The sequence below is a fragment of the Berghia stephanieae genome, chromosome 6 (genome assembly GCF_034508935.2).
Source record: "Berghia stephanieae isolate SIO BIC M18660-M18661 chromosome 6, UCSD_Bste_1.3, whole genome shotgun sequence".
NCBI lineage: Eukaryota > Metazoa > Mollusca > Gastropoda > Nudibranchia > Aeolidiidae > Berghia > Berghia stephanieae.
The window spans coordinates 35,924,865-35,949,864 of record NC_088365.1 but is presented as its reverse complement, the minus strand read 5'-3'; the positions used below and the strand labels follow the sequence as shown (position 1 = coordinate 35,949,864).

At 38.4% G+C, this 25,000-nt stretch overlaps 1 protein-coding gene across 12 annotated transcripts in view; it reads right to left on the bottom strand.

The window, feature by feature from the left end:
* The window catches only part of LOC144974958 (plasma membrane calcium-transporting ATPase 4-like), a 242,006-nt gene that overhangs the window by 145,672 nt on the left and 71,334 nt on the right, over positions 1 to 25,000 (bottom strand). For 8 of the 12 annotated variants that reach the window (XM_078918512.1, XM_078918514.1, XM_078918507.1 and 5 more), the window contains one exon: positions 17,139 to 17,206. The gene's annotated coding sequence lies outside the window, so the exon portion shown is untranslated. Of the gene's footprint in view, positions 1 to 17,138; positions 17,207 to 17,487; positions 17,667 to 25,000 lie in introns of those variants that run through there. The other 4 variants (XM_078918516.1, XM_078918513.1, XM_078918510.1 and 1 more) reach the window with 3 other exon arrangements.

The window sequence follows — 25,000 nt, the reverse complement described above, 5'->3', positions numbered from 1 at the left end:
AACATATTGGGAATGTCTTTTGTCGGCATGGATGGTGTTTTAGCGTTCATCTTTCGAGTCATGATGAATGTCAGATAAAATTGGGCCATTGGTTGTAAAACACTCTTCAAATCTGCAATTATAATAATTGGATTTAGCGGCTCTGATAAGTGTTTTTATTTCATTGTTTATAATTGTTATTGAACTTTTACTGATGGACTTTCAACTTCGTAGACTGCCATTTGCGTTCAGCTCGTCGCCGCTCCACCTTTTCCTGCTTGATCAATTCGTTCATCCATGGTGAATGTGGAGGAATGATTAGCGCTTGGATCTCTAATTGGGCATGTTTGTCGAAAATTGTGTCAATATGGCATTGTATGCTGGGGTTTTATTCACCGAGTAGGACTCTACTATAGCGCTAAATACCGAGAACTTCAAAGCGCCTGGATGTATTGGTAGAATAATCAATAGGTGGATTGATAGGAAGATAAAAAGGGTGGACGGAGATGTGATGAGAGAGAGAGAGAGAGAGAGAGAGAGAGAGAGAGAGAGAGAGAGAGAGAGAGAGAGAGAGAGAGATAATATGGAGGGAGGAACCGCAGTTAATCAGCTAAGATGTGCCAGAGAGGTGGGTAGTTGAGTACGTATATAGATTATAACCAGGTAATAGCACACAGTACATCATAACTAAACAACGGGGCAGCAACCGCGCCGCCGTGGTCGAACGCCGTAGTCACATAAATCAAATTTTTATTATCCATATAGATATTTACTATAGTTGGGCCAGCGGTCGTATGCTGTGTGTGTGTGTGTGTGTGTGTGTGTGTGTGTGTGTGTGTGTGTGTGCCGTATATCTCACATCTACTACCCGTCATAATATTTGACCTTTCATTGTCCTTCATCAATCACTACCAAAAATAGGAGATTTCCTTTCCTCTAAATTACTAACATAAATGAACGAGTACGAGGAGGGCTGTAGAAACATGGGGTGGATGGGTGGATGGATGGATGGATGGATGGATGGATGGATGGATGGGTGGACAGACAGTCGGACGGTTGGATAGATGGATAGATGGATGGATGGATGGATGGACCAACGGATAGATAGATGGATAGATAGATAGATAGATAGATAGATAGATAGATAGATAGATAGATAGATAGATAGATAGATAGATAGATAGACAGACAGATAGACAGATAGATAGATATCTAGACAAAAATCGTACATCATGAAAAAAAGTCATGGTGGAGAAATAGATGGGGTGACGGGATGATCGATGCACTGATGGAATCAGACGGTGGATCAAAAGATCGATGGCTAGTTGGATTGATGAAGTGCTGATATGACGCTTTTCAAACACCACGCTCTGCAGTGAGGGGTGGAGGGGCAGCATGTTCCGATGACGTGCAATGATCAAGCGATGGGATTTTATTTGATTACAGGTTGGTAGGTAGAGTGATAAATTGGAGATCGGAGAAGTGAAGAGAATAATTCATCTATCCATTGACTGACTTATTCAATTTATTTGTATTTATTTAATTAATCCATTCCTTAATTTTTGCTCACCTACATGTTTATTTACCTATATAAGCACGGAGTTGTCAATGTCGATAGATGGTAGAGAGGGTTTGATATTGTTTTGTTTATTACTTTATGGTTTACAGCAATGATTTTCGGTTGCTTCAACACATGTAAACAGGGTGATAACCAGACAAGTCAATTGTAAAACGAAACTGTCGGTGGTTATAACGCCAAAATAAAATGCAAAGTAAATTGAACTGGACAAACATAGGTCAGAAATAGATTCTACGAGCAAACTGTCCATGTTTCAGCTCGTTTGAAACCAAATAAAAGACCACACGTGTACAAATCCCCGACAGGAGGAACACAATCATATTATGGTAACAAAATTGTAATAAAACCAATAACATATTACAGGGCGATGAGGAGAAATATCATCAACCCCGAGCCCCTCTTTCCAAAAGAAAGGAACAAAATTTTTACTGTTCCCCTCTCCTCTAAGGACTCGCTCTAGAGCAAGGGCAAATCAAAGTGAGCTCGTTTCATGACAAGGAAAAAAATCAGGATGGAAGAGGATGCCAATAAAGATAATTAGAAAGAAAACACATCATAGGAGATCAAAAGACACCAGCCGGAAGGGTAGATTAGAGATTTAGGAATTTATGGATAGATGGAATAGAACAATAATGGATTGAGGGAAAATTGACATTTAACCCCCGCTTGTGTGCCAGTAACACTCCCCAAAAAAGTAACACAAAGCAATTATAACAGTATTTAGGTTGGATGGGACGGTGCCAAATGGTTGGGGCGGAAGAGAGTGAGAAGGAAATTAGCATTATTGGATTGGAGCCTTCGCCACCATGAGACTTGAACCCTCGCCTGGCGGAGTGGAGAGAACAACAGAAGAATGTAAGTCACATTCTGGGTGTGAGGAATGAGAATAATTTTGAGTGAGTGAGTGAGTGACACACACAGAGGGAGGAGGAGGAGGATTAGATTATATATATATATATATATTTATGAGTGTTGGTGGGTACTAGTAGGTACGAAAGTGCTCGATAATGATGGTTAGAGCTAATATAGAATACACATTGTCACTTACATTATATTATAATCCATTATTAAGGATTACGCCGACTAAGCCCACAGAAACGAACGTCTCGGCCATATAATGTGAGGGACAAAGAGAGAGAGAGAGAGAGAGAGAGAGAGAGAGAGAGAGAGAGAGAGAGAGAGAGAGAGAGAGAGAGAGAGAGAGATGTACTCTTTATGATAAAGATATCTGAAGCCAGTATCTAAGCCTGGTCTTTCGACATTTTTAAAACTAAAAAGCAAATCAGTCGTGTGGAGGGAGAGGGGGTAGGAAGAGGTAATAATAAGCCATGCAGGTAATGAGGCGTATGCCCTGTGCTAACGGCCCGAGGAGGAGAACGGTAGGGGGCTTCCAATAAGGGGGACAAGAAAGAAATAGAGGGTTGGGGGTAGGGGTGAGGGGAATAGAGATCGATGAGAAGCTGACAGCCGACAGCGCTTTAACTAATAACTAGATTAACTAAATGAGATTAATGGAAAGAAGATGAAATGATAGGTTTACTGCCTCAAAATAACTAAAGTTCTGTTATTTCTCCATTTTGGAGTCGAACACTTTTAAAACTTAGACTTTTATATATCGCAATACATTAAATGTGCTCAAAGCAGTTTATAAAATAACTTACAACTAATTTTCCTTTAGAACCCTGGTTTCAAACTCCCAATCTGGTTGAGGATGGAGAGAGAGAGAGAGAGAGAGAGAGAGAGAGAGAGAGAGAGAGAGAGAGAGAGAGAGAGAGAGAGAGAGAGAGAGAGAGAGAGAGAAAAGAGAGAGAGAGGAGAGAGAGAGAGAGAGAGAGAGAGAGAGAGAGAGAGAGAGAGAGAGAGAGAGAGAGAATATCCAAATTTGACATTTCACTTCCAAGAAAATCTGTATATACCGATAAAATCTGCATGAATCGCAGATCTGGGATGGATACATACTGGACGGGACGGGACAATAGATGTCCCAGGGAAAATAAACTCCCTCCCGCAAAACAAAACTGTTGTCCGCCCATAGATGAGTGATGTGGACAACAACAACGAAAAAAAAAAAAATAAAAAAAAAATAAAAATAAATAAATAAACGTGGCCGAGTAACGACTTAACATAAAAAATCTTTGGATTCAATATATATTTTTTAATGACTTAATTTTTTAAAAGTAATAATAATGAAGACGGCTTGATACCCCCAGAGAGTTCGACGTGATGCCGGCAGCGAGATCGATCTATCTAATATCTGAGAGCTAGACTGTCCAGACAAGATTAATGGGTGGCGGATGGAACCTGAGCATGCCATGCTATCAAATTAAGTCAAGTAGACCCCAAGATCTCGGGCAAGAGCTACTTGTCAGGAAAGAAAATTTCCACATATCAGAATATCTAAAATACGTGAAATAGACTAAACAGTTTCTTGCACTCGTTACAGGACAGTTATGATAAAATACAAATTTACTGCGAGAGGATTCCCACACAACACTCCTCTTCTTTTTATATTTTGTTGACATAAGGAATAAACCACTTGTACCTTGGTACCTATTGTAGTTGAGCACCCCTGTTAGAATCAACCGGCACAGAATATGTTCCTACTCCTCAACTATTAGCACCACAAACAGCTCTATTCCTTCCCCTTCAATATGATGAATACATGAAGATAACAGCACGACTGACACGACGACGATGACTGAATGACGATAGTCTACTCTCAACTTACCACTCTATCTCCCTCTTATTACATAACTACTACACTCTACTACACTACTACTACTACTACTACTACTACTACATAACTACTACTACTACTACTACTACTACTACACTATACTATCTATACTACTATACTACTATATACATAATAATAATAATAATAATAATAATAATAATAATAATAATAATATAATAATAATAATAATAATAATAATAATAATAACAATGGAGGAGAAAGAGGAGGAGGGGGAGGAGGGTGGGAGGAGGACGAGGACGAAGAAGAAGAGAAATGAGGAATCGAATTCAGAAGAAGGTAGGAAGAGTCAGATCGGAAACAGAAGGGGGGTTATGTAAAAGAGAAAGTTGAACCAGAAAGAAAGGTGAATGGAAGGACAAACGAAAACGAATTTTGCAAATACTCGATAATATTATTATTGCATTCATTAGAAGGATAATAATATGTAATATACTAAACGTTTCCTACGTAACAGGCTTTGCAGGATCGTGAAAGAGGGAAAGGTTGAGGGAGTGGGGGTGGGGGTGGGTGGGGGGGGGGGGGTTGGAGTTGTGTATTTGAGACAGGTAAGTTTATGTTAATTACACTGGGTAACACACATACCAAACGAGGTACAAACATAAATCAGTCGTTTCTATCTATTCGTCAATGTACTGTTGTTGCTGCCGCTGCTAACATCCTAATCATCGACGCCACACGGGAGGCTGCCAATTACTGTAAGAGTTGTGTTGCTCTATTGCCATCTTTCTTTTCTTTTTCTCCTGTATGTTAGTTTGTTTGTCTGCCTGTTTTAATCCATCTATATATTATTATAAATAAATTGATTCTTGGTCAAACAGTATAATATAGCGTTTTGTCATTGTCACTTTATCATAAATATATCCTTACTTTTTGTTGTTGTTTTTGTTTGTTTATTTGTTTTGTCTTTTCTTTAAATATTTTTGGTTTGTTTTGGTTTTGTTGTCTCTTCTTTGTCTTTTTTTCCATTTAATTAAATTTTGTATTACTTATATATTTTTATTTATGTTTAACATCCATCAGATAATATTCTATAATATAAAATAAGATTGTGATAGAAAGTTTAAATAGCGGGGAACTCCCATCCATGATCCATTTAAATCAGGTGTTGACTCAGTTCTTGCTTTCCTTGATCTTTAGATAATAATGTGTAAATTGACTTTACCAACAAGCCCTATAGAGTTGGACACCTGACACAATGCTACAATCATTCTTGAGCTTTATTTAAAAAGGTCCAATACTATAAAACAATGTTATTGATATCGTATGACTACATCAAACCAGGTGCATCATACAATCCGGGTCCATTAACGATACGACGGTAAACAACATTTTAAAATAGATGCTTTATATATTTAGTATATTTGAAACACAACAAAGCATGCTAAATAAGGAATAACAGCAAGGGCCGTTGTTGAGCCAGTCCTAGACTCTCTATCAACTGAGAACTGCGTGCTTTAGCCCTAGTGATGGGGCGGTGGTCGAAAATGGGGAGATGTCTCAGGTAACACAAGCTGGAAGTGAAGACAGAACATTTACCTATTTGATTCACCGATTAAATTGACGAGCAACTTGTTTAAACATTCTTAAGAATACGTTCCTCCCTCACGTTGGTGCCATTTTAATGGATATATATATAGTTACGAGTATGTGGTAGTGCGGGGCGGTCCTTGGCAAGCTTAAGGACCACGGTCCTACGGTCCTTGGGAAATGAAGACCGCAAGGACCGGTCTCTAGACCGGTCCGTTCATTCTTGAACCGTTAAAGACCGCTACACGATGAAAACCGTGGCCTACAGGAGTAAAACACACGGAGTAGTCACACTCATTTCAAATTGTAACCTAATTAGAGAAGAGGGGTGATGCCTTCTTTATTTGCTCACCGTACTTCATTGTTACTTCGATAATTTAATAAAATTTGAAATTTATCCCCATTAACGGAGAAAATGGCATCGCCCAAGGCGTTGATCGAGTTGTTCGTGGCGTTGATACACACACGCAACTCCTACCCCCCCCCCTCCCCCCCCCCCCCCCCCCCACCACACACACATTAGAGGGCAGCGAGCATTGAAGAGTAAGAGAGAGACGTGAAGTTATAATAAGAGGGGGTGGATGAGGTGATAAGAGGGGTCGATGGTGACTTTTCGCCAGATCTAACAAACTCAGCTACCCATTCATTGCTGAGTAGACAGGGATTCAGAAAAAAATCGACTGCACCCGGGATCGATCTCTGGCCCTTTGCGTATAAAGAGAGTGCTCTATCAACTGAGCTATCGGGGTCCCCAAATATTCTATTGGACCTTTTAAAAATACAGACGTTATAACTGTTTTTTTTTTGGACGGAAGAAATTAATGAAACTCATATTACTTGATTAGTTAAAACACCAAACGAAATTTTAATATTATTGTATTATTTTAAATGACAACAATGCGATAGAAAGGAGTGGCGACAAGAGATGGACAAAAGAAAACAAAAAATCAGACTTGCAACTTGCTAGGTTCGACACACACACACACACACACACACATCTTTAGTAGTCACATACATTTCAAACAATAACCCATTAGAGAAGAGGGGTCATGCCTTCATCATAGATCATTGTCATTGCGATCATTATGGTGTAGTAAATTTTGAAATTTACCCCGTATAATGGAATCGTCCAAGGCGTGCGCCTCTTGTTCCCCCCATCTCACACACGAAAGGGCGATTTGCGGAGTGGAGGGAGGTGGTCGTCTGCCTCTATGGTCGTCTGTGTCGTTTAGTGTATGGCAAAGGGGGGTGGGTGCGATTAATTAAGTGGGATGGGTGGTGATTGGTGGAAGATAGGCAAAGGACCGAGGCAACGAATCGCTGGGGAAGTAGTATGGCGCGAGACCGTTGAAAGGTGATAAGAAGTGAGGACCGCCGGCGGTCTTCCTCTTTGGGACTGGACCACGGTTCACAGATAAAAGACCGTGGGACCGGTCCTCGGTCCGGTCCTCAGCGCGGCACTAGTATGTGGCCAAAATGCAAACAGACGTTTTGTCGGTGGAAGGCAGAATCGGATAGGCATAAAAGAAAGTTAAACAGAAGAAAGGGGGGAAGTTGGGGGGGGGGGGGGGGGGGGGATAAAAAATAATCGAAAAACAATATGTAGAACCTAAATGTGACAGAAAACTAGAATATTGCGGCTAAAATAAGAGAAAAAAAGAAAAAGAAACCAAAAAAATAAATAAATAAATAAGTCCCCCAAAAAAAGAAAAAAGACAGAAAATAAAGAAAAGGACAGGAAAAAATGACAAGAAGAAGAAATTAGAATTGGTGATAGAAAATGAGAGAATATTGAAAAGTAGAAATCCCTAGACAGCGGTAGAAATGAAATAATGTTATGGGTCTGGCATAGAAACAAAACCAGCAGCGGGAGTATGATTGGCAATTCCAAACACTGACAAGTTATTTTATGTCCTCATTTCATTCAACACTATTCAGCTAGCTTTTGTCTTACAGTAATTCCACCCCCTCACTTGTATACTCATTCCTCTGTCACCTACTCCATTCCACTCCCCCTTTCTTACCACCCCCACTCTCTTCTTCCTCCACCTAATTTCTCACCTTGCTTATATCCCCTCCCCCCCCGCTCACTCCTCTTTCTTTACCTCCCTCCTCATCCCCTCTTTCTCTCTTTATCCATCCTCCACCCACCACCTCTCTTCTCTCTCTCTTTCTCTACTGCTCCATCTCCCTTCTCTCTTTCTTCTTATCCTTCCTCTCTCTTCTCTCTTTCTCCCTCGTCCTCTCTTCTCCTCTCTCTCTCTCTCTCTCTCTCTCTCTCTCTCTCTCTCTCTCTCTCTCTCTCTCTCTCTCCCCACCCCATCCTCCCTTTCTCTCCCCTCCTCTTCCCTTCCTATCCCTTCTTCTATTATTTGTTCTTTGTACTTAACCAAAGAGATTAATATCACTTATGTATTTAAATTCACACCTTTGTAACTGCCACCGCCCCCCCCCCCCCTCCCCCTGCCTTCTTTAACAATCTCCCAATCCTTCTGTTCCTTCCTTTTCTGTGGTATCGATCGGTGGTTCCGTCGATCTAATCCATCCTTTTGTCCATCAAACACGCCACTTGAATTCAAGAAAAATATCCCAGTTTTAAAATAACAAGGTTTGAATCTACCCAATTCATGATGATCATTTATTATGTTTCGTCCATTTTAAATTTTTGTCCTCTCGCAAAGATAAAATTCCAACACTGCGAAATTTGTTAGATTTTATGCGTCCAATAAAATATTTGAATGCTAAGAAGCTCTTCCAATGAAAAGGCACATTCGTTACATGTAAAAGGACTTTTGCAAAGTTTAAATCATATTAAACAAGTCCGATATTTGAAGAACTCCCCCCCCCCCCCCCCCCCAATAATAAAAATAAAAACCAAAACAAGCAAACAAACAAACCAAAAAACAAAAAAAAAAACAAAAAAAAAACAAACAAACAAACAAAAAATTAAAACCCCCCCAAAAAAATTTTTTTTTAAATCAAACAATCAAAAAAACCTGATATCTTGATGATCATTTTAACAGCTTTTATAGAACAAGGCAGTTCCATGGAGCTAGGAGTAAATAAAAACAGTTGTTCCAATTTATATACTATGAACAAATAAGACTAAGACGTCGTCGAAGCTTTTTGTATAAAAATATACGAATTTGCAAAACTGTCTCCACTGAGAAAATGTGACCAACCACGGCAATATCATGATAGTCACAGTGGGTCAATGGACAATCTCCAACCCCCCAACCTCCTTGGTGCACTGCTCTCTTTCATACTGGGTTGAAGCCTATTCTTTCTAACTTTATATTCCACTTTTTTTTAATGGCGTGGCTATTAAGAGTTATGCCCTTCGACGAGCATTCATTGCAACTAGGTTTTATAAATCTCTTAAAATAAATAAATAATGTAATATCGTCTTACAGGCGTCATGTCTCGTCTTACACGTTTTAAGTATTGTTGTTGGTTGGGGACCCAATGTAAAGTGCTTTGAGCACATAATATAAAGGATATTGCGCTATATAAAAGCTCCAGTTGAATGAGGACGGAGATGATGTAATGGTGGTGGTTGAAGTGGTGGTGGTAGTGATGATGATGTGGTGGTGGTGGTGGTGGTTTTAGTAGTTAGTAACGGTAGTGATGTCGGTATGGTGGTGGTGGTTGTAGTAGTAGTTGTGGAAGTGATTTAGTGGTTGTGGTTGAATTAATCGTGGCAGTGATGATAATGTTGTGATGGTTATGTGGTAGTGGTAGTGATGTTGATGTGATGGTGCTTGTAGTAGGAGTAAGGTAGAAATGACGACGATGATATCATCATTGTTTTTATTATCATCATTATCATCACCATTACTACAACCACCACCACAACATTATCATCATCGTCAGCATCACCACCACTACAATTATTATCAACACATTTTCATCACCACAACTACAACTACATTCCACAAAAAAACAAAACATAATCACGACCTCCACTACTACAACCACCACCATTACATCATTGCTACCACTACAACCACCCCGACCGATACTATCACCACATCATCATCCCTATCATTGCCACTGCAACCATGTTTACTAACACCACATCTACTGCGACCACCAACCCTACAACAACATCACTACCACAACTACTACAACCACCAACCATCACAACATCATAATCACTTCCACAACTACTACAATCACCACTACACATAAAGACAACACTACTACTGCAACCACCTCACCAATACAACTACCACTACATCTAGTGGATGCCGAGGGATGGGAGAGAGAGAAATACAAAGGAAAAAGGGGAGGGAGAGAGAGAGGGAGAGAGAGAGAGAGATAGAGAGAGAGAGAGAGAGAGAGAGAGAGAGAGAGAGAGAGAGAGAGAGAGAGAGAGAGAGATTATGGTTGCCAGATCGATACCGGTACAGCCCTAACCAGCCCCTTGTTACGGTATAGGATGCTGGGCAAGGCTTTCCGTTAGGGGCGGGGGTGAGAGAAAACGAATGAATATATTTGGGAAAGGGACTCACACCGAGAAAGATGGGAAGACTTGATTGGATAAAAGGTGGGGTGGGGGAGGAGAAAGAGGGGATGTACAGGGAGAATATTTCCAGAAGTTTGAAAGGTTTATGTAATGAAACAAGTGGCTGCCTTCTGAAAGTAGACATTGTACGGGTATGGATGATTTATAAGATGTAAGGGGATTTCTTCATTCTTTCTTTACCCCCCCCCTCTCTCTCTCTCTCTCTCTCTCTCTCTCTCTCTCTCTCTCTCTCTCTCTCTCTCTCTCTCTCTCTCTCTCTCTCTCTTTCTTTGCTTGGTGTATAAACACAGAAAGACTGTTTTAAACTGATATTTTTGCCCAGAACTTTAAAAATCAATTCTTATCCCGAACTTCATTTACTTCTATCTAGCTATATTCTTAATATCAACCATATCTCATCATATTTTATTGTGAAAACACAATATTGGAGTAGATTGTTATTTATATGGACTAAGAATTAAGTACCAAAATTTTGGGAGGGAATCAAATAATGTCATTATCAATATTAACTACTGACCTTTAATGGCTATATGATGATTCCGTTACTCCCTTTATCATGCCCTTACCTATGTTAATCAATTCGATTTCGTATCGTTACATTAGATTAATACAATGTGAATGAATCCATGAGAGATATTCTCTTGCCTCAGACTAAGTAGCTTTCACGGTTTTGCTTTTATCAGCTGCCTCGGATCATACTAATTGTCTCTATCGCAGCTTTCCCCCCCTTATTTTCTTAACAGCCCTTGTTTTTATCTGAGATTATCACTGTTCATTAATCTCAATAAAAATAAAACAAAACATCAGAAACAAATAAATTAAACAAAAACACACACACATACATAACACATACGAGCTAACATAAACACACACACATATATGTAAATATAAACACGCGGACTCTCTCTCTCTCTCTCTCTCTCTCTCTCTCTCTCTCTCTCTCTCTCTCTCTCTCATACACACACACACACACACACACGCACACACACAATGCAAATCATTATAAGTCGTATCGATAACAGGCAGGCGATTGCTTAAAAAGAAGGGTAACATAGAAACGTAGTGATTGCTTGATTTGACTGAGAGGAAAGGGGAGGGTGAGTGAGCAGAGGAACGGTTCTGGAACCAATAATTTTATATAATGGCCTGGGGTAAAAAAGAATAGGGGGATGGGGAGACTGAAGATAGGGACGAGAAAGGAGGAGGTGAGGAAATATTTTTTTTGTTTTGCTTCGATTTGTTTTTTTGTTGTTTTTTTTTTTTTTTTTTTTTTTTTTTTTTTTTTTTTTTGACAAAGCGGTTGAGGTCGGAGATGCCAGTATTGCGAAATAATGATGTTGACGACTGCCCGACAAAGAGGGAATGAGAAAACAAAGGGGATGGTTTCATGGATATTAATATTGAAAGTTGCATCATTTACTAAGGGCAATGGCGGTAGTGACGGTAGGGTTGCCAAGACGAGCGTGGCTGCTGTCATCATGATGATGATCAACAACAACAACAACACGACCACGGCTAACACCACCAAAATTTCCCTAAAATCATCAGAACTACTGTATACTAAGTACATACAACCACAACCCCTCATCCACCATCCAGACTAAATCTACAACTTGGAATGTGATAAATCTACATACACCAACAGCAATTTATGGCTATAATCTATTTCAACGCCTGTCATTCGGACTTGGCTGCTCGCTCCATAACATACGATAATATAAATGTTTACTCATGGGCCAGTCCTTGCACGCAAGCCAATAACCAGGGCTGGGAAGTGTAGGGTAAATCGTGTGCAAAATCGAAAGAAGGGAACAGCTTTCTTGCATTGATGGTGTGCCATTTATTTACTCATTAATCTCCATAGACTCCCGTTACGTTTGCACAAAACGTAAGATTTAATGACAGTCCAGTATCGTCACGTGAAATGTTTTCCGGATATTTGTACTCTCGACTTTTCGATCCAAAGGTAGGCCTGGCAATACGCCGCATGACCTTCCATTTATCCTATCATTTCTTACCGAAATGTCCCGATTGCGACAGAGTCGAAGACAAACTACTCGATCCCCATGAAGCTCCATATCGAATGGGAATTCAAATTGTGTTTCGTTTATATTCAGATTAGAACTTTAATCAGCTTTGTTCTCAAAGAAAACAAAACAACACACACACACACACACACACATACACATACACACGTACACATGAAAGGGACTAGATTTTCCTGTTGCCATACCATTTTGTAAATCTGTCATTTCAATGCCACAAATTATGCCCACGCACGCCTTTCATAGGAACTATAATATCAAAATTTGTTGGATATCCCATTCTCCTGTCAGCATTTAAAAAAAAAAATCAAAAATTGTGGTCATCTGATCATAGCTCTGTTAGTATTTAGATCCCGTTTTTATACCAGTCAACAAAGATGAATTGTAGACACCCCCCTCTCTCCCCCCTCTCTCTCTCTCTCTCTCTCTCTCTCTCTCTCTCTCTCTTTCTTTTTCATACACAAAAATACACACAAACACACACACTCATACACATACACACACAAACATCTACCACACAAAACACTCTCTCACACGCATACCCACACAAACACAAACACTCTGGCTTTTTTGAAGTAAGAAAAAGTAAACTGACGAGTTTTGAACACTGATGGTAAAACCTACTTGTCCAACCACTGTCCATTTCCATAGATAAGCCTGCCATAACTTTTATAAAACTAGTGGAAACCCTACCACTATGGTCCGGAAATTAACATAGACCGAGAGGAAACTTTTGAGCCCACAACCATCAAAATCGGTCCGATAATAAAGTCTGGAGGTGCGCGCAAACGAATCTGGCAAACAGGGTCAAAGCCAAAATGAAAAGGACCGATCATTATATCCTAGCAGAAATTCTAAATATAATTCCTTGAGGATGAATAATGTTTATTAATTCATTTATTATTTGCTATAGATCATCGCGAGTTCAGAAAAATATAGACAAAATGGAACAGTTAAAAGTAGATATTGGCAATAATCAACCCAATGCCCCATTGTCTCACACAAACAACTGCATCAGATTCCCATGAAACGAGAGAAACTCTGTTGGCTCTGAACATTTAAAAACAGAGCAACTATCAAACCTCAAAAAATTTCATCACTCATAGAAAAACACAATCACATCCTCTAACATTTTCCCTCACATAACAGTCAGGCGGTCAGGGCTTGGGCAAAACCGAGTGGAGAGAGAGAGAGAGAGAGAGAGAGAGAGAGAGAGAGAGAGAGAGAGAGAGAGAGAGAGAGAGAGAGAGATCGTTCTGACTGATGGCCAATATCACAAAATGATAAGTGTGTATATTCTCATTTCCGTCACCCTCTCCCCACCCCACCCTCTCTCTCTCTCTCTCTCTCTCTCTCTCTCTCTCTCTCTCTCTCTCTCTCTCTCTCTCTCTCTCGTTGTCATTTTCTGTTGCTTTGGAAATAGACCTTCTTTTCGGTATTTCGATCTGCCAATTACAGTCGTATATGCACACAGAGACGGGGGCAATGCCCTATTGCAGGATTATTATCATTATTATGTATCATTACAAATATTTTTTAGACCTATTATTAACAATAATCGTAATAAATGACATATTACTACTCTACATTACTTCAGTTCCCCACAAAAGCTCATGTCCTAAGAATCAATTAATGGTTCAAATAATATGTCTGAAATGACACTTTTGGTGAATACCACTACCACTGTCTGTGCTCAGTAGTTTCCTGAGCCAGCATTTAAATGATATTGGACAAGGGCACATGATCAAAAAACAAAAGTCGATATAAAGCCTTTCCGCACTAGCCATCATCAACATTTAATTAAAGGACCATTACTACCAAACTAGCGAAAACGTGATGTCGAAAAACAATAAAAGTAAAAAAAAATAATGGTAACAGTGCCTTACATGTTTGGTGCCTCATCCTACTGTTGTTGGCTTATGATATCTTGTACAGCGATCAAAGGAAGACCGGCCAAACCTGTACATGATCTCCTATATAAATCAAATAATAACCTAGAATTTCCAGAAGCTAAGAAAATCCCAATCATGTGACGCAGAGCAGAAATTTTGTTTCATCGATTTATCTCAACTGTAATAAGCATTATTTGTATTTCCAAAATCATGCCGCAAAAAAGTATAGGCGTCCTAGGTACCACCCTCACCCCCCCCCCCCCCCCCCCCCCCCACACACACACACAAATGAAAAAAATACAAACAACAAAAACAACTTATTTCTAAAGAACCAAGAAAAAAAATAAAACAAACAACAGCAACAAAAAATATCAAATCAATGGAATAGTTAATGTGTCCAGTACCATAATCTTTGTTGAATTGCGATCAAGATTTCCCCAAATCTAGCTATCAATCACCTGTGATGAGCGGCGACCAGCAGGGCCAAAAAAAGATATTCTTGCTAGCCATTACTGAGATAAGAAATCTCATCACTAAATATCGATCACCAATGCCACAAATGAGACACTTTGGCTGGCGAGTGGCATCTGATTGTGAGCAGCGATGAACAACGCCACTGGACTGTGATGTGATGGTGGTATATGATTTGTTTCTGATGGAATGGCCCTTACCAATTGGCCACATGCTTTGCTAATGCCATCGAAAAGCCATCAAGTTATCTGCATTCGAAATCAGCATCAATGTAACCTCTAAACAATAATTAACGAAGCCATTAATAACATTATGACAAGATGTAATTGCAATTGTTCTTGTACAGGCAGCGCCAACACAGAGCAGCCAATAATATCAGTCAGCCAGCAGTTGCAGGCTAGAGATTGTCAAAATGGGAACGGTTTCCCCGTTGCCATTATCAGCAATTAACATAAATAAATAACGAGGAATTAATGTACCCGTATATTTATAGTGAGACAACATTTGACCTTATTATGTACGAGTCCCAGCCAGGATATGTGACGTCACAGGCTGCTTGATCACGAGGGCCCGACCGTGTCACTGAACAGAGTTGACTATTGACTCACTCTAAGTGATTATCACGGTATGACCTGAAGATCAAACCTATCCTGCACTCGTTCGGTAATTTCCTAATACTTATTAAAATAGTAAAAAAAAAAACAACAACAACAAAAACCACTCTACCTGCTAAGTACTTCAGAACCATAAGGTCAATGGGGGTTTATCCCGGTTTAGATAGCGTGATACAGACAATAGCAATTGCTTGCTACCCTATGGATAGGACGATAGTCTATCGGTGCCCAATCACTGTTGGGCGGACGGAAGGAGGGGGGGGGGGGGGTTAGAAAAAAATATAGACTTGGCCCGGAATAATGTTAAGTAAAGTGCTGCTTTTAGATGGCTGCGTCAAGAACAATAGTAGTGTTTGAAGAAAAAAATGTTAATCAAAATCTCCGGAGGGTTCGATTTGCTTTCTAAACGGGCGAATGTTGACTCGACCAAATAATATATAAAATTGTATTTATTTATAAGCAGATTATAACAGCCTTCTGAAACAATGTTATATTTGATATTCTTATGTATGTTGGTACGGACAAGATAACACAACTGGATGTTTGTAATGACTGAATGTGAAAATACCAACACCAACACCTGCTGGTGTATTGGTGTTACAAATACATTCTACCATGATTATCATGTAAGCGCTTACGTTTTGCCCGACACAATGCACAAGTAAAGGGCGAACAAAAAATGGGGGTAATGTCATGGAGGTGTGTGCGTGTGCGTGTGCCTGTGTGTGTGTGTGTGTGTGTGTGTGTGTGTGTGTGTGAGAGAGAGAGAGAGAGAGAGAGAGAGAGAGAGAGAGAGAGATCGCGCACAAGAGGGCAAGAATTCAGGAACACATCATTGTGCAGGTAAATATGAAATTTAGCACACACCTGTGTCGCGCGTGAGCAACAGTACATAAAGTGTTTTAATCAGTTTGAATCGCGAATGTGAGTAAAAATGGATGGGATATAGCACTTGAATTATTTTGTGATAGAAAAGGGGAGAAGAGGGGATGGGGGATAGATAGATAGATAGATAGATAGATAGATAGATAGATAGATAGATAGATAGATAGATAAATAGATAGATAGACAGAGATAGATATATATAGAGAGGGGAGAGAGAGAGAGAGAGAGAGAGAGAGAGAGAGAGAGAGAGAGAGAGAGAGAGAGAGAGAGAATATAACGAAAATTCATTACACAATAGCAAATCAATATCTACTGTTTATTTTTAGAATACATACAAAAATCAGCAAACACGGCATACTGATCATTACGCGCGCGCGCGTGTGTGTGTATGTGTGTGTGTGAGAGAGAGAGGGTATGTGTGAGGCAGAGAGTATGTGTGTGCGTGCGCGCGAGTGTGTGTGTGTCCTTGCGAGCATGCATTCTTCGGCCTGTTTGTATAATCCACATACCCTCAAGATAATTTAGGATCCATTTTACATATTTATGTGTGAGTAAATATGAATGTGGGCGTGTGTGTGTGTGTGTGTGTGTGTGTGTCTGTGCGAGTGCGCGAGTGTTTTAATAAATTGGAGAATAAGAGAGAGAGAGAGAGAGAGAGAGAGAGAGAGAGAGAGAGAGAGAGAGAGTTATTAGGTCACCTCCTCCCCTGACCTCTTTCTGAGTGTGTGTATGTGTGTGTGTGTATGTATATGTGTTCTCGTATCTGGATGGAATCCACGCACTTGTCATTTGCATATGAGTAGACACTTCATCAAACAAACATACAATCAAACACACTCATTAACAAATACACCACTCACCGAATCTAGAAGTAGAATGAAGAAAGCCGTCTTGCCAGTCGTTTAGATAATCCTCGCCTTTAATCCTCCTGTTAAAAATAACAACAACTATAAGAGAACTGCAAAATGGAATACTAACCATAACCAACCACAATTCACTTCTTTTAGACTATCTATCTGCACTAATATTAACAATACAGCATTGAAATAGAAATAGCAAACAAATTCCAACTGCAATCCGTGAGACTAAAGACAGATTAATCCCTAAAATTATCCCGTTGGAGAGAGCATTAAAAAAAAAACAATAACAACAACAAAAAATAAATAAATAGATACATTAATTAATTAATTAAAAAATAAATAAACGAACTTATTTGTTGAAAAGGAAAAAAATATGAAGAATCCAAGCGCGTGTGTGGATGACGACGTATTGTCTTAGTCTCAGCGGTTTTGTATAGCTAACCCGCTATACACGAACGGACGGTGGATCGGTCGGACGGACCAGACAAGCAGCTAGACACTCACAACGGATCGAATCGACTCACACCTAAAAGACTGACACGGAACACAACTCCCGCACACTCCCGCCCGTTTCCCACCCAGAATAGCACAGTGTTAGCAGTCAGTCAGGCAGGCACGTGGAGTAAGAAGTATGTATGTTGAGAATACAATCTAGTTGGCACGGGCATTGATGACGATGGGGATGTGATGGCGATATAGGGTGAGATAGGATGGAAAGGAGAGAGTTGGAGGCGTGGGGCGGGGGGGGGGGGGGGGGGTAGAAGAGAGGAAGAGAGAGAGAGAGAGAGAGAGAGAGAGAGAGAGAGAGGGGGGGGGGGGTTGACAGTGCGTTAATGACTAAGGGCAGAAGACAATGAATAGTGAGTGAGATTTCCTCATTAATTATGTGCGGCTTGGGGTTAATGACGAAAGATCGACTATCGACAATGCATGTCGGATCGCCTGAGCCTGTCGGAATTCGATATTGAATCCTTAATTCGATCGGGATTAAGTTTACTCTAACTTGATTCAGAATTAATAAATCGTCCTCATATTCATATTTGTCATAGATAATATCTCTATGGTATAAAATTACAGTACTATATTGCTCCAACAAAGTTAATCGTGACATTCAAATTAGAATAGACACGTTCCTTAGCTTGCAAATGTTCTATCCTGCTCTGGAATATCACATAGTTTTATTTATTTATTTTTATTTGGGACGCTAACGGTGACACTACAAAACTATTTTATTTGTCAATCATTAATTGGTCGAGTTAAGAGTGAGGTCTGATATTCTCGTATATTGTCTTGACATCTGCATTTATTTAAACAACGCTGCGAAATCGAAGATAATGAGTCGTTCATATTTAAGAGAGAGGAAGGAGGGAGGGAGGTACTTTTTCAGTCAGCTTTTCTTTCCCCTTATTGAATGCTTCAATATTCATTTATAAATCCAATTTAAAATGTTATAACATCTCTAGCTATCAATCAACTACAATGAATGCATTCTAAGTTTATCCCCTTCTTCAATCACTTACCACCATCTTGTTTTCATTTTAGTCGGATAATAACTCATGACTTTTTTTTTTAAGTTTCAAACCTGCGACTCATACAGAAAAAAGTCTCAGGATTTAAGTTATGACTATCTGGGAATTATCTATATATTATAGGAATAATCTTTCCTCGCTAAAAACAACAACAAAACGTGTACAAAGATTTTACGCACTTACTATATATGCCCTTTCTACTCACACATTATAATCTGACATGGTGCTCGTGAAAGAGCAGCAAGTAGTAGCACAGCGAACCAGATAACAACGATCAACTATTTATAGTAATATAGAGAACTACCTGAGGAATGTAATTAACGCAATGTCCTGGATAGTGAATGTACGCCTGTATTAGGTGTGGTACATATTTGAATCGAGATGTTAATCGTAGAAAACGAGTGGCTTTCGACGCTTCCATCTACGTGCAACAATTTTATACAACATGGTTAAATAGTCATTAAGATAGAATACGTCGGGTATATATACCTTTATAGGAACTGGCAGAAAAGTAGTAGTAGTAGTAGTAGTAGTAGTAGTAGTAGTAGTAGTAGTAGTAGTAGTAGTAGTAGTAGTAGTAGTAGTAGTAGTAGTAGTAGTAGTAGCAGTAGTAGTAATAGTCGTAGTAGTAGTGGTGGTAGTAGTAGTAGTAGTAGTAGTAGTAGTAGTAGTAGTAGTAGTAGTAGTAGTAGTAGTAGTAGTAGTAGTAGTAGTAGTAGGCAGTAGTAGTAGTAGTAGTAGTAGTAGTAGTAGTAGTAGTAGTAGTATAGTAGTAGTAGTAGTAGTAAGTAGTAGTAGTAGTAGTAGTAGTAGTAGTAGTAGTAGTATAGTTAGTAGTAGTAGTAGTAGTAGTAGTTAGTAGTAGTACAGTATTAGTAGTAGTAGTAGTAGTAGTAGTAGTAGTAGTAGTAGTAGTAGTAGTAGTAGTAGTAGTAGTAGTAGTTATTTAGTAGTAGTAGTAGTAGTAGTAGTAGTAGTAGTAGTAGTAGTAGTAGTAGTAGTAGTAGTAGTAGTAGTAGTAGAAGCAGTAGTAGTAGTAGTAGTAGTAGTAGTAGTAGTAGTAGTAGTAGTAATAGTAGTAGTAGTCGTAGTAGTAGTAGTAGTAGTAGTAGTAGTAGTAGTAGTAGTAGTAGTAGTAGTAGTAGTAGTAGTAGTAGTAGTAGTAGTAGTAGTAGTAGTAGTAGTAGTAGTAGTAGTTGTTGTTGTTGATGATGATGATGATGATGATGATGATGATGATGATGATGATGATGATGATGATGATGATGATGATGATGATGATGATGATGATGACTATGATGACGATCATGATCATGATGACGCAACGACATTAAAAAATTTTTAAATTTTTTTTTTAAAATTAAAAAGCACACCTACACACCCACAGCTATACCCGATGGGTCTAAAAATCAAATCAAGCGAATGTATTTATAACAATTTTGTAGGTAGCAAGCAATTATTTACACACACCGTACACCTGAAGCAACAAGCCGGAATTAGCTCCATATGCCTCTATTGATGGCTCTAAGGTATGCGAAATGTATTCTATAATAATTTTGAGTCATATTAAGTAGGTAGCAAGCAATTGTTCGGGATTAGCTTCGTATGCCTCTGTTGGTGGTTCTCTCTACGGCAATTGTCCAACATCATTAGGAAAGCATAGTCATGGTGCTAATTATTTTTGTATCAAGAAAACTCCTATCATGTTACTTTATTCAACAGCGGGAGGGTAAACAGTTATGTTCTCTTGTTCCCTTTTCCGTGTGTGTGTGTGTGTGTGTGTGTGTGTGTGTGTGTGATTGCTCAAGTTGAATACTACGACATCGTTTGCGTAACATTTGACCAGCATATCAATACATTATAAGAAAAACATTAAATATATAAACCAAGGTAATCGATTGTGTTACATACGGCTCCTAAGCGTAACATTATAGATTGTCTGTTTATCACACTGAACGCCATTCATCATTCTAAAATAATCTCAAACTTCCCACCAATATCTAAAAATAAACAACTGAACGAAATGGTAGTGTCGATTCACTGTCCAAACATCGGATCTCCTGCAATTTAGCACATCTGCGAATACTCTAATATTACCAACGTGGAACCTGGAGGTGATAAAATACGAATTATTCCACCCCTCTCATTGGGAGAAACCTATCATTTCTTAGTAAATTCGTAATCGTTGAATAATGTTTTGATTTTAGTTTGGGTCAAATTGTCATTCAAGCAGGAGAAAGATACAAATTGTGGTGAATAGAAGTACTAATCCCATACCATTTGGTTACAAAATATCTAACAATCCTACTTGCAAGCTCGTAATATTGGACACGATAAAAATAACGTTTAATAAATACAAAGAGATGAAAGAATCGTCGTATAATATAATGTTAGCCTTCCTTATCCAGTCCTTGTGATAATCTTAGATCAAAAAAGTAAGATAGACATCTCTTTTTTTAATTATTATTTATTTAAAATTAAATTATTTAGGCAGAATCCAGCACCACAGCACTGAAAGCATTAGTATCGTCATCATTATTCATCATCATCATCATCGTCAAATTAAAATTACTCTCATTTTGTCAAAAAGTCTGAAAACCATGAAAGAAACTCTCAAAACTTTCAAAAAGTCCCAGGTTTGAGAGTGTTAGACAAACGAGGGTAATTTTAAACGATGGATATTTGAAGGAAGAGTTTTCTAGCCAAAATATTTAAAAATGTGTTTTTTTTTGTTTTTGTTTTTAGTAAGGCAGTATAAGGATGAAAGTGACGACCTGTTGACGCACTTTAATAAAAATCTCCCATGGTCCAAGGGAAGCATAGAAAGGTATTATTCGTCATCACCAACACCATGAAATAAACATTTATTTAGTTACAGTAAATTGTACATTGCCACTCATATTTGGTGGATGCACAGAGGTTACCGGATAGTTGGGACGAAAATAAAATGACGATTTAATGCCGATATTCTTCATATGGTTATGCGTTTCCGCTACATCACACACACAAAAACACGTATCGCCGATCTTATAATAACATATAATATTTTGCAGAGTATTGGAAAATCTGATGTATCGAGCTAATCAAAATATCGAACTGTCGCACATTGATATTACGACTTTGTGCACTTCGGCCAGAAAACTTTTACTTCGTCTATCCTCCGACGAAAATGGCCCTGAGCTTTCCAAAACATTCTAGGAATATTAAATTTGACAAGCAAGTGGTCATTTTAAATGGATATATTCGGGTAGAAAAAAGTAATGCAAGGGAGATAATCAATTCTTTTGGGTGGACTATTACTGTCACATTCACCCTAACCCTATTCTCCCGATCTTTGCACCTTCAGACTTTCACCCTTTTGACAATGAAAGCATTGAAGATAAAAATAACGTTTAATAAATACAAAGAGATGAAAGAATCGTCGTATAATATAATGTTAGCCTTCCTTATCCAGTCCTTGTGATAATCTTAGATCAAAAAAGTAAGATAGACATCTCTTTTTTTAATTATTATTTATTTAAAATTAAATTATTTAGGCAGAATCCAGCACCACAGCACTGAAAGCATTAGTATCGTCATCATTATTCATCATCATCATCATCGTCAAATTAAAATTACTCTCATTTTGTCAAAAAGTCTGAAAACCATGAAAGAAACTCTCAAAACTTTCAAAAAGTCCCAGGTTTGAGAGTGTTAGACAAACGAGGGTAATTTTAAACGATGGATATTTGAAGGAAGAGTTTTCTAGCCAAAATATTTAAAAATGTGTTTTTTTTTGTTTTTGTTTTTAGTAAGGCAGTATAAGGATGAAAGTGACGACCTGTTGACGCACTTTAATAAAAATCTCCCATGGTCCAAGGGAAGCATAGAAAGGTATTATTCGTCATCACCAACACCATGAAATAAACATTTATTTAGTTACAGTAAATTGTACATTGCCACTCATATTTGGTGGATGCACAGAGGTTACCGGATAGTTGGGACGAAATAAAATGACGATTTAATGCCGATATTCTTCATATGGTTATGCGTTTCCGCTACATCACACACACAAAAACACGTATCGCCGATCTTATAATAACATATAATATTTTGCAGAGTATTGGAAAATCTGATGTATCGAGCTAATCAAAATATCGAACTGTCGCACATTGATATTACGACTTTGTGCACTTCGGCCAGAAAACTTTTACTTCGTCTATCCTCCGACGAAAATGGCCCTGAGCTTTCCAAAACATTCTAGGAATATTAAATTTGACAAGCAAGTGGTCATTTTAAATGGATATATTCGGGTAGAAAAAAGTAATGCAAGGGAGATAATCAATTCTTTTGGGTGGACTATTACTGTCACATTCACCCTAACCCTATTCTCCTGATCTTTGCACCTTCAGACTTTCACCCTTTTGACAATGAAAGCATTGAAGGTCAGTATTTTGAAGATGATGATGAAGTTAAAACTAATGTTAGTAACAACGTGGCTAAATCAGCAGCCGGTTTACGTGACATGGCAAAACTGAGATTTTAATGAGGAATAGGAACTCCTTTCCGAGATCCTTACGTTCAATTTGAGGTATGACGCATGATATTGTTTGAGCTTTAATTAACTATAGTTAGATTTTTTATATATTAATGGCGTGTATTTTTCTGGTTTTTCTCCGTTGTCCCTCTATCAAAAGTTGTAAATATTTGTGTCAACCTCAGAATCAATTTGTCTTAACTGAATCTAGATTTTGGACCGTATTGATGCCATATTAAAAAAGTTTTCTTCTTTAAGACCCATAAAAAAAAACTCTTTAAAACAGATTTTAGACTGTACAAAATGAAAGCAAGTTACGCACCACAAGGTATGAATGAATTCATCGTATTTCCAAAAAATCTTGTGCTGACGTAGTGATTTTGAGTTCACGCCATACTTCTTTCTAAATAATAATAATTCGCTTTAAGTGTTATAAACATACCACTTATGTAGTTTGTATTAAATTTTGAATTTATTATTTATGGCAAATAATCTACATCATGTCGCAATTACCAAAGACTGATATGAAATCTCTCGCTTTAAATCATTTGAAATAGTGATTGTATACTCCATATTGTCAAATTAACAAACACTGTTAATACAACTTTGACAAATTTTTGTCTATGCATGAACGTTTCACAGGGCCTTTAAAGGTTTTAAAAACATATTAGGCTCTTAAACAACACGATACGGTACGGAATCTCTATCGGTTCCAGTCTCGTAAAGCTGCGAAAAGAAGTCTTCTTGTATCTATCGATAAGTCATTTAAGAGGACGGCAATAGTTTTGGAATTTCACAATCAACTATGAGAAGATCGTTATTGAAATACGCCAGAGAGATCACCAGTGTGGAACAACGTGGCAGGAAAAGGATCATAGATAACTTTGATACATCCACAGATGTATGGGGGTGAGCATAAATATACGTCCGAAAAAATATTGGAAGTCTGAGTATTCAAGCAGAAAAATACCCATGGGTTCTGGACAGAGAACCATCGTTATTCTTGCAGATGGTGATGATACTGGATATTTAAAAGGATACCATGCCATTTTTTCTTCTCTGCATCATCTGGAATATTATTCTGGGGTAAATGCAAAGATGTTTTAAGACTGACTAAATATCGTTTGTTGCCCTCCATCGAAGCACCCAGCTGTGTTGTATTGGACACGCTACCATTGGATGGTCCATGATTACTTTAAGGCTCCAACTTTGGCAAATATAAAAGCTGACATGATTTTATGGTTTCAATCAGACAGTACTACATATTCTGACCATTTATCAAAATGCCAACTATACTCCTTAGTAAAAAAAAAAAAAAAAAAAAATAATTAAAAAAGAAATGATCAAGAAACAGCTTCGAAGCAGACTGTCTAATCAGGGAGTTTTGACACGAGGTTGCACGACTTCACCCATATCACTGTGAGCGCAATCCAATCGGGGTCATTGGGCCTAAGTAGAGGGAAAGATTGAGAGGAGGAACACCAAATTTACTCTCACCGACGAGGCAATAAATGATAACAAAGAGTAGACTGTGAAAAGGCATGCCTCAACTTTCGTAAACTAGAGGAAAATTACATTTTATTGGATAGAGTGATGCTCGGAATCTTTCTGTAGTCCTTTCAGTTCTCCTTTTCATCATCCTCGTCATCAGACTGTGCTGATTGATGTGTCCAGTTGTTGATTGTTGTTGTTATTGTTGTAGTGGTTGTTGTTATTGTTGAACACATATTTGTGGAGACACTGTCTCATAATTGATGAATTTTTACTTTTGACCAGTCTACATAAATTTATGTAATCCTCTTTGGCATAAACACAAA